The 10652-nt window shown below is 48.2% G+C and overlaps 3 protein-coding genes, 1 long non-coding RNA gene and 1 pseudogene across 12 annotated transcripts in view; 3 read left to right on the top strand and 2 right to left on the bottom strand.

Moving 5' to 3' along the window:
- The window catches only part of LOC148671859 (GTPase IMAP family member 8-like), a 372703-nt gene that overhangs the window by 292168 nt on the left and 69883 nt on the right, over window positions 1-10652 (top strand). The window lies entirely within an intron of this gene.
- LOC148671865 (uncharacterized) overlaps window positions 1-10652 on the bottom strand; it is a 297768-nt gene that overhangs the window by 178089 nt on the left and 109027 nt on the right. The window lies entirely within an intron of this gene.
- Window positions 1-10652, top strand: part of LOC148671872 (uncharacterized) — a 183987-nt pseudogene that overhangs the window by 80890 nt on the left and 92445 nt on the right. The gene's annotated exons all lie outside the window — the stretch shown is intronic.
- The window catches only part of LOC148671873 (uncharacterized), a 641462-nt gene that overhangs the window by 61944 nt on the left and 568866 nt on the right, over window positions 1-10652 (bottom strand). The window lies entirely within an intron of this gene.
- LOC148671874 (uncharacterized) lies at window positions 6450-9385 on the top strand. The gene is made up of 3 exons (XR_015937103.1): window positions 6450-6777; window positions 7520-7623; window positions 8134-9385. It is a non-coding gene; the product is annotated as an uncharacterized LOC148671874 (long non-coding RNA).

Below are 10652 nucleotides of genomic sequence, written 5' to 3' on the forward strand. Positions count from 1 at the left end.
AAGAGAAAGTGAAAGTACATCAGCTCCTGTCTCTATCTCCAAGTTCAGACCCTGTGTGTCTGACAGACAGAACACACTCTCAGCAGACAGGAAGACACTTCTCCAGCTGCTGCTGTGCTCTGTGACAGAGAAGAGACCCTCAGTGACTCCCTTTATGACACTCTGACAGGCAGAACAAGAGAAAACTCACCAGGGCTGAGCGCTGAGCTCCTACACGCTGCCATCTCTCTCTCTCCTTCTCTTCCTGCTGATCTGAAGGGCAGGACTATGTCCTCTCAGTGGCCCTTGATAAAATATTTAGTGGGTTCAGTTAATGATTAACTCACCAGGGCAGAATGAAGTCTTGGGCGCCGCCTGATATGAACGTTTCTGGTATATCTCATCACTTAGGAATTTAAAAAAACTTTAAAAATTATTTTTCATAAGCAAACTCTCTTGTTTGGGGTTCTGGAAAGTTGATCTAAAAGGATCTCCAAAGCACTTTACAGTCAGGGACCCCACTTCATCCCACCTACAATCAACTGAGGAGAGGGAATTTGGGAATTACAGACCGAACCCCGACTAAGCAACACCCCTGACCAGCAGTCGGGACACTGGGGTCCACACCCGTCTGGATCAATGAAGTTAATGAGGCGCTGTCCTTTACAAGTCTTTACAGGTCCTGGGGATCCCACTACCACCACCAGTGTGCAGCCCCACCTGGATGACGCCCCAGTCCTCTCCCCACACACCAGCTCACAGTGGGGAGGAGAGCAGAGTGATGAAGCCAGTTCATAGATGGGGATTATTAGGAGGCCATGACTGGTAAGGGCCAATGGGAAATTTGACCAGGACGCCGGTGTAAAACCCCTACTCTTCTCGAGAGACACCCTGGGATTGTTGATGACCACAGAGAGTCAGGACCTCGGTTTGACGTCTCATCTGCAGGACGACGCCTGTTTACAGTCCAGTGTCCCCGTCACTATACTGGGGCATCAGGACCCACACAGAGCGCAGGGTGAGAGCGCCCCCTGCTGGCCCCACTCACACCTCTCCCAGCAGCAGCCTCAGTGTTTTCCCAGCAGTCTCCCCTCCAGGTACTGGCCAGGCTCACACTGCTGGGCTCCAGTGGGGCTGCCAGCTGAGAGTTGCAGGGTGATAGGGCTGCTGGCCATTATGAATGCAACTTACAGAATGAACATCTGGGAATTATTCTTGGCATCATGCACTGATAACAATAGTACTACTACTACTAACACTAATACTACTACTGCTAACAATAGTACTACTACTAACACTAATATTACTACTGATAACAATAGTACTACTACTAACACTACTAATACTACTACTGATAACAATAGTACTACTACTAACACTACTAATACTACAACTGACAACAATAGTACTACTACTAACACTACTAATACTACAACTGACAACAATAGTACTACTACTAACACTACTAATACTACAACTGACAACAATAGTACTACTACTAACACTACTAATACTACTGATAACACTAATAATACTAATAATACGACTGCTACTACTACTACTGCTGCTGACAGCGCTAATAATACTACTAATACTACTACTGCTAATACTAATACTACTAATAATAACACTAACAATACTAATACTCTACTAATACTACTGATAACAATGATAATACCAGTAATAATACTAATACTACTACTAATAGCAATAACACTACTAATAATACTACTCACAATCTCCTTCACACAAGAACTGCACACACGGTGTACAAATCAGCTGACTGGAGAGTAATTTCCGACGGTGATAAACACAAGGAATAGAACTGACCTTGTTGGTTTCTCTAAAAACACTACAAGTCCTGTCAAAGACAGGATATGCTCCACTAGAATTGTTGTCTCTGACCGGTGAGAAATTTCGTTTGTTCTGCGAAGGACTCAGCAAGAAGAGATGTGTCAATTCAGGTGCAGTTGTTTATCGTGAGGGAAAGCACAGATAATATGGGCTTTAATGAATTAACAGTGAAAGTGTAGCAGGGGGCCTCGTATGGACTGCGGTTGTGTCTAGTTTTTGTTATTTGCATTTAAAGATTTTGCTTATCTTTTGCAAACAAAATCTAAGCTAAGACTTCTACATGAAACATAATGCAGGAGCAGCTGCAGCCTAGGTAGACGTGCCGAAAACCACGTTACGTTGTTATTATTTACTTTATTATTTATTATTTCTCACCGAACACAGTGCTGTGCCACTGGGATCACACACCGAACAGAGTACTGTCCCCCTCGGATGACAGCCTGAACACAGTACTGTGCCACTGTGATTTCTCACTGAACACTAGCGCCCCACTCTGATCACAGTACTGTCCCACTGTGACAACACGCTGAATACAGTGTCTGTATGAACTCTCTCTCAGGTCTCTCGCTCGCTCTCTCGCTCTCTCTCTCTCCTCTCTCTCCCCCCTCTCCTCTCAATTCAATTCAAGGTGCTTTATTAGCATGACCGATGGGTACAATCAGTGTTGCCAAAGCAAATAAAAATAATAAAATTAACATGGAACAAAACAAAAAATAGAAGTAAAATAAAATCTACAGACATGTTACAGACATTTACAACAAAGACATATTATAAAATATTGACATATACTGTAGGTGGCTGGAGCATTATTGGGAGACAGGCTCACTGTTCCTCAGGCTGGGACAGGAGATCACATACTGGTCTGCCAGATCAACTGAGTTCCCTCCTCCCTCTCCCAGTAGGATTGGGACCTGTTGTGGGTTTGGCAGGTTTGGGAACTCTGGGATTAGATTTCTGAATTTCGGGAAGAATGTGTCTCTAATCCCAGAGTATCTGTCACAGTGCAGTAGGAAGTGCACCTCTGTCTCCATTTCTCCCCACTGGCAGTGGGAGCACAGCCTGTCCTCTCTGGGCAGCCAGGTCTGCCTGTGTCGCCCAGTTTCTATGGCCAGGCTGTGGTCACTGAGCCTGTACTTCGTCAGGGTCTGTTTGTTTGTTATTTTTTATTTTGGTCAAATATTCAGCTAGTGTGTATTGTCTGTTTAGGGTTCTGTAGCATTCCAGTTTATGTTGTGTTTGTGTGTGTGTGTGTCCCAGTGTGTGAGATATTGCTGTTTGATCTGTGCTGTGATGTGGTTGAGTCTGGGTTGTGGTGCTCTAGCAGTGCTGTCCTGAGGCCGGTTAGTGTCGGTGTGGCTCAGGTCGGTGAGCCTCAGGACCAGCTGGCTCAGGGGGCTCTGTTTTGGGCTCAGCTCTTGGCTCAGCAGGGCTTTGTGGTGGTAGGAATTTTGGTCGCTGTTTTTTAGGTGTAGCCAATACTTTAATATTCTTTTCTGTATGTTTATCAATAGTGGGTACTGGCCTACTTCGGCCCTGCACCCGTTGTTAGTTTTTCTTTGCACACGGAGGATGTTTCTACAGATCTCCATGTGCAGAGTTTCTGTGGGGTGTTTGTCCCATTGGGTGTAATCCTGGTCTGTGAGGGGACCCCACACTTCACTGGCTTTTAGGGCAACGGGATGGATTACACTTTCAAATATTTGGAGCCAGATTCTTGTTGGTGGGTTGATGTTGAAGAGCCTCCTTCTTATTGCGTAGAAAGCCCTGAGTGCCTTCTCCCTCAGTGCCTTCACTGCCAAGTCAAAACTCCCGGAAGAGCTGATGGTGAGACCGAGATATGTGTAGCTGGATGTGTGCTCCAATATGTTGTTGTTCAGTGTGAATTTGTACCTGTTTCCCTGAGGTCTGGCTTTCTTCTGGAAAACCATAACTCTGGTCTTGTCCAGATTGACTGGCAGTGCCCAGGTCTGACAGTACAGCCCCTGTTCTGTGGGCGACAGCAGGACCAGGTAATCTGCGTAGAGCAGGAACTTGATTTCTGTGTCGTGTAGTGTGTGACCAGGAGCTGCAGACTGCTCCAACATTCCTGCTAATTCATTGATATAGATATTGAACAGTGTTGGGCTCAGGCTGCAGCCCTGTCTCACCCCACGGCCTTGGGTGAAGAATTTAGTCCTTTTGTTTCCAATTTTCAATGCACATTTGCTCTCTGAATACATTGATTTAATTATGTCGTACACTTTGCCCCCTATGCCACTTTGGAGTAGTTTGTAAAACAATCTCTCGTGCCAAATCGAGTCAAATGCATTTTTGAAATCAACAAAGCAGGCAAAAATTTTTCCTTTGTGTTTTTGGTGGACGTGTTTGTTTATCAGTGTGTGTAGGGTGTAAATGTGATCAGATGTGCGGTGATCCGGCAAGAAGCCAATCTGACTTTTACTCAGGACATTGTGTTCGGTAAGGAAGGCCAGTATTCGTGTATTTAGGATACTGCAGAATACCTTCCCCAGGTTACTGTTCACACAGATGCCCCGGTAGTTGTTGGGATCGAGTCTATCTCCACTCTTATAGATGGGCGTGATCAGTCCTTGGTTCCAGGCCTCAGGGAAACATCCAGCTGTCATGATGAGATTGAGGAGTTTGAGCAGGGCTTGTTGCAACTTTGGGCTGCTGTGTCTCAGCATCTCATTTATGACTCCATCATGGCCACAGGCTTTGCGTGGTCTGAGGGCCTGGAGTTTGTCCAGTAGCTCCTGCTCAGTGATTGGGGAGTCTTAGGGGTTTTGGTTGTCTTTGATAGCCAATTCCAAAATTTGAGTTTTTCAAAAGTGGTTTTGGTCTGATTGATTTGTATTCGGGAGATTTTCAAAGTATGTTTGCCAGATTGTTCCATTTTGGATGGCCAATTCTTCTGGTTTTGATTTGTTTAAGTTGTTCCACTTCTCACAGAAACAGTTCTAATTTAGTGACTCCTCAATTTCTGCAAGTTGTTTGTTTATGTATGTGTTTCTTTTCTTTTTCAGCGTGTGTTTGTAAAGTTTTACCATGTCACAGTACCTGAGTTGCAGATCTGTGTTGTGTGGTTGTCTGTGTTTTTCATTTGAGACTTTTCGTAGTGCATTTCTGATGTTTTTGCACTCCATATCAAACCACTTTTCTTTTGCTTTAGTTTTTTGGTAGTTTTTTTTAGTTGTTTTTAGCTTAGATTTTGATGCTAGTTTGTGGAATAGGTGATTTAGTTTTTGTGTGGCCAAGTTCATCCCTAGTTTGTTGGTTTGATATGGAGTGTTTAGGAATGTGTCCATCAGTGTCTGAATTTCGTCTCTCATGAACTTGTCTCTCTCTCTCATGTCCTGCAGGCTGACCTGTCTCTCTCCAGGTGTACCTGTTGTACAGACTGACCTGTCTCTCTCCTGTCTCCTGTCCTGTAGGCTGAGCCGTCTCTCTGCTCTCTCCTGTCCCCAGGTGTACCTGTCGTACAGACTGATCTGTCTCTCTCCTCTCTCCTGTCTCCTGTCCTGCATGCTCACCCGTCTCTCTCCTGTCTCCTGTCCTGCAGGCTCACCCGTCTCTCTCCTGTCTCCTGTCCTGCAGGCTCACCCGTCTCTCTCCTGTCTCCTGTCCTGCAGGCTCCTCGTCTCTCTGCTCTCTCCTGTCCTGCAGGCTCCTCGTCTCTGCGCCCCGGTGTGCAGGAGAGACGCGAGGGCCGCGTGATCGGACCTCAGCGGCTCGTGGACAAGCGGACCTGCGTCACTAACGGCGGGGAGGAGAAATGACTCTGCTGCTCGCTCGGCGTGTGTGCGCGGAGGTTCTCACGTCTGTCTGTTTTAATAATCTCATGTTGTGCGCGTGTGTGTCACTGTTCACACTACAGAACAAACAGGTCGCCCCGGAACGGCGATCGATGTGAAACTGGCTGTGATCGTGGCGCCCGCAGTCGTGACGCGGCCCGGCTCCCCCCGAGCGCCGGTTCTGCGGTCGTCCGCCCAGGCCGGTCCGGAAGGTGGCTGCTGGAGGCAGGGGAATGATCTGGGAGCTGGCGGGGTGTCGGAGGGGACAGGGGAGCACAGAAGGTGCTAGAAACTTTTGCTCCACCAGTTTGAGAGGGGGCAGACTGACCCCTCCAGGACCAGGACTGGACACACTGACTGACCCCTCCAGGACCAGGACTGGACACACTGACTGACCCCTCCAGGACCAGAACTGGGGACACTGACTGACCCCTCCAGGACCAGGACTGGACAGCCCTGCTGCAGACACACACACACTGACCCCTCCAGGACCAGGACTGGACACACTGACTGACCCCTCCAGGACCAGGACTGGACACACTGACTGACCCCTCCAGGACCAGGACTGGACAACCCTGCTGCAGACACACACACTGACTGACCCCTCCAGGACCAGGACTGGACACACTGACTGACCCCTCCAGGACCAGGACTGGACAGCCCTGCTGCAGACACACACACACTGACCCCTCCAGGACCAGGACTGGACACACACACTGACTGACCCCTCCAGGACCAGGACTGGACACACACACTGACTGACCCCTCCAGGACCAGGACTGGACAGCCCTGCTGCAGACACACCAGGGTTTACTGGCATCTCCATCAACAACCTCTTTTGTTAGATGATTGCTGTAAGCTTTTTTTTATTTTACTATGTCTCTAGTGTAATAATGGAATTTTTTGACAGCACCTTGACAGTTTAACAGAGAGGACTGCAGACTACTGACGAACAGGGCGACATTTAAGTTTTAATTCCACATCAGTGCAAAGTCCAAAAGGACACCGGCCATCTCTCAGTGGAGGTGGGGCTTCCAGCACATACAGGGAGCGAATCCCTGAGCTCTTGGCTCAGGGGACCACAAGGGCCACCGACTGCAGAAGAGGCCTGGAAAAAAGCAGGAAACCGCTGCCGTTCGACACCAAGAGCACAGTAGGTTTCGGCTCTATTTTTTCACAGCTCCATGGTCGCCCAGGTCAGGCGCCCCGCGTGGTAGCTGTCAGAGAGGGAAGGGCTTAGAATAAGACGACGAAGAGGAACAAAAGGGTCAAGCAGCTACAACGTACCGGTAGTACATTAGTGCATCGCCACAGACGCGGACCTGCAGTTCTGCTCCAGTTTCGGTTACAGTAAGGTTTACGTGCAAAGACCAAATAAATGCATTTCTGCTCGTTGCCCACACCTAAGATTTGTTGTCAAAATTAATGCTTGGTTTCAAGGCGAAACTGTTTTTAAGAGGCAGGACAATTCAGCTGAAGGGATTGATTTCTTCCTGCTATCCACTTGTTAAAGAAGAAAAATTCAGAGTTGCTCAAATTCAAGTCCAGTACGTCTTCCTCTGCAACTCCACAGATGTTGACCTCCAGTTCTGCTCCTGTTTCGGTTACAGTAAGATTTACGTGCAAAGACCAAATTCAAACAGATTGTATAATGGTACATAGATATCGTTTGTTAATGCACAATGTTTTATGGCTCCAGTGGAGCCTCATACCTGCTATGCCAACAATAAAAACAATGATCTTTGCACTTTTATCTGTCCAGCTGATACGGCTGTTAAGAACAGAATGTCAAAATGCAGCATCATGATAAAGCCAGGTTGGTGCATGACTTTGAAATCATGTACAAAGGTTGTGATGTTAATCATTTAACATCTCTGTGTTGGGTTTGATTTCAGTAACGAACCCAGGCTCCAGCGCTATGTCGGCCTCAGAAACCATCGAGGTGGCCACACTCGGACGCCCCTTCCAGCTGGGGATGCTGTATGACTGCCGATTCCAGGTGAGAGATTCACACTGAGGTGACCTGTCTCCAGCTGTATGACCTTGACAGACACACTGATTCCATGTGAGAGACTCACACTGAGGTGACCTGTCTCCAGCTGTATGACCCTGACAGAGACACACTGATTCCAGGTGAGAGACTCACACTGAGGTGACCTGTCTCCAGCTGTATGACCCTGACAGAGACACACTGATTCCAGGTGAGAGACTCACACTGAGGTGACCTGTCTCCAGCTGTATGACCCTGACAGAGACACACTGATTCCAGGTGAGAGACTCACACTGAGGTCACCTGTCTCCAGCTGTATGACCCTGACAGACACACTGATTCCAGGTGAGAGACTCACACTGAGGTGACCTGTCTCCAGCTGTATGACCCTGACAGACACTGATTCCAGGTGAGAGATTCACACTGAGGTGACCCGTCTCCAGCTGTATGACTGACAGACACACTAATTTCAGGTGAGAGGTTCAGACTGAGGTGACCTGTCTTTCACCTCTATGACAGATTCCAGGTGAGAGCCATACTGAGCTGAGCTGTATGGACCCTCTTTAGATTCTGATCTGATGCAAGTTCGATGTAAGTTTTCTCTACACATCAAAGACGCAGCTCTTTCGACGTCTGCCTCTCCACACTGTAGATCGCTGCTGAATCCTATTGGTTGCCATGCTGCCTGATAGTCTGGCTCCTTCCTAGGACTTGTGCTCCTCCTGCATCATCAGGCACTGTACACCCACATTAACAGTCCTTGGTGTTCCCAGAGACAGAGTGTCAATGATAAGATCACTTCCTCCCTGGCTTCCAGTCATACCCATCTGGCTCCAGACTGGTGCCGTGTCGTCCCCTAGCGTTAACCCACAGTGGACACTCCATCTGGCTCCAGTCTGGTGCAGTGTCGTGCCCCTGGAGCAGTTAGGGTTAACGGCCTTGCCCAGGGGCCCAACGGAGTAGGATTCCTCTGTCGGCTGCGGGATTTGAACCAGCAACCTTCCAGCCACAGGAACAGATCCTCAGCCACAGAGCCACCGCTCCGCCCGACAACCGCTGCAGGACACGGAACACGTTCCACACCGCCCGACAACTGCTGCAGGACACGGAACACGTTCCACACCGCCCGACAACTGCTGCAGGACACGGAACACGTTCCACACCGCCCGATAACTGCTGCAGGACACGGAACACGTTCCACACCACCCGACAACTCCTGCAGGAAACTCCATCTTGCGTTAAATCTCGAGTAAACCAAAACACAGAATAATGTTCGGGTTTTGTAAAATAACTGTTCCTAAAAGTTCAACTGAAATAAAATAATAACTTAGTTCTACTCAATCCCTTAGTTTTAAAATCTACAAAAATAATTTTAAATTCTCTAAATTCAAAGCTTTCCTTTCACCAGACCTCCAGCCAGACTGATGTTGGCCTCTCTCTCATGCTGTCGGGATAAAGCTGCCTTTCAAATCAATCGGCATCCTGCTGCGACTGAGATGATTTAATGTCCACAGGGGAAAGTGTGGTTATAGATTATAAAGACCACAGGACACCTCAGGGTTTGCAAACAACGGTCAGACGAGAGAAGGCGTCTCTGCCTTTCCTGACCACATCTCCTTAGCAGAAGATCTGAACACAGATCAAACGCTTCTAAGGAACAGTTCTCAACACGCCAGTGTGAATTTCAAATCGCATTTCAATGTTTTTTGTCTGGCTTCTGTACTTGGTAGATCCACACGCCAGTGAAAAATTAAAAATACCTTTCCTCTGAGTGACCTGTCGTGCTCTATTTCTGGGTGACCTTGGACATCATCCATCTCTAACGAACGGTGTTGACTTCTGACGATTCTTGTGCACTCTCTCTCACCTGTATATAAAAGCACACTTCAGTCACCTGCAGGCGCGAGGCCCTGCTGACGAGAGACGCTCTGGTCCTCAGGTACGGGGCTGTGAAAGAGCGAGAGGCTGGAAGTGGGGCCTGCTCCTCCTCTCTCTCTCCCCCGTGTGCGCTCACAGGGTCGGTCTCTCTGAACGTGCCGAAGACGGGCGGAACTCAACACCCCTGCCTGGACGACGAGAGGAATAACAGGCAATCAAAACATTTAAGGACACCGACCGACTGACCTTGCCGAGAGCGTTCATGAGGTTTCAGACCGAAGTTCGGGAGGAAGGCGAGAGCCGCCGCTCGCCTGCGCTCGTCAGTCTCACACTCAGCACATCTCACACTCCTTCACCCAGCAGCTCAATCCTCTCCAGCGCACTCTTTACAGTCCAGCTGCACCACGGAGAGGAGACCCAGGATCACCTGAGGGGCGACGGAGAGGAATCCACTGTCACACACAGCAGTGACACGGGCACACGCAGTCACATGGGGACAACACAAGGGAACTCACAGCAGATGATCGCTCGACGGCATCGCAGCCGAAACACGGGGTCGAACCCAGAGAATTTCACAAGGCACTCAAAGCCCATCAATCACTCTCTTTTCTTGAGATCACATGTTAATGGAGGTTCCAGGAGAGATCAGAGCAGGAACAGGATACCCCCGTCCACGCAGTGTGACTGTTCTCGCCAGAGCCCACAGACCACACTCATTCCTCAGCACAAGTCCTGAACTGGAAGACAACAACCGGGGCAAACCAGTAAGTTACTGCTGATCACTACTTAATAAACTTCAAGGTTTAACAGACAACCTGCAGATCTCCTGTTTTCAGTTTTTATATCATTTTTGTGAGTCACACATCCAGAACACCCTTTCATAACGCATCTGTACGCCCTGTTCTTGCATTTCTTTGGGTTAGTTTCTGCTCACTTCCCCTGGAGTGCAACACCGAAATAAGTGTTTATGAAACTTTCATTTCTCTTTACCTGAAGTCAAATAAACCTGCAAGAACAAGTCATCCATACAGAGCTTCAGCACAGCGTATTTCCTGTCACTTATTTTATACTGTATTACTGTATTTGAGGTGTCATCTGAACCGAAGCAAACCTCGAAAACACGTTTTTACAACATTGTCGATTTTAGCAGTGGTGATGCA

The sequence above is a fragment of the Lepisosteus platostomus genome, chromosome 5 (genome assembly GCF_059453375.1).
Source record: "Lepisosteus platostomus isolate fLepPlt1 chromosome 5, fLepPlt1.hap1, whole genome shotgun sequence".
In the NCBI taxonomy this organism is placed as follows: domain Eukaryota; kingdom Metazoa; phylum Chordata; class Actinopteri; order Semionotiformes; family Lepisosteidae; genus Lepisosteus; species Lepisosteus platostomus.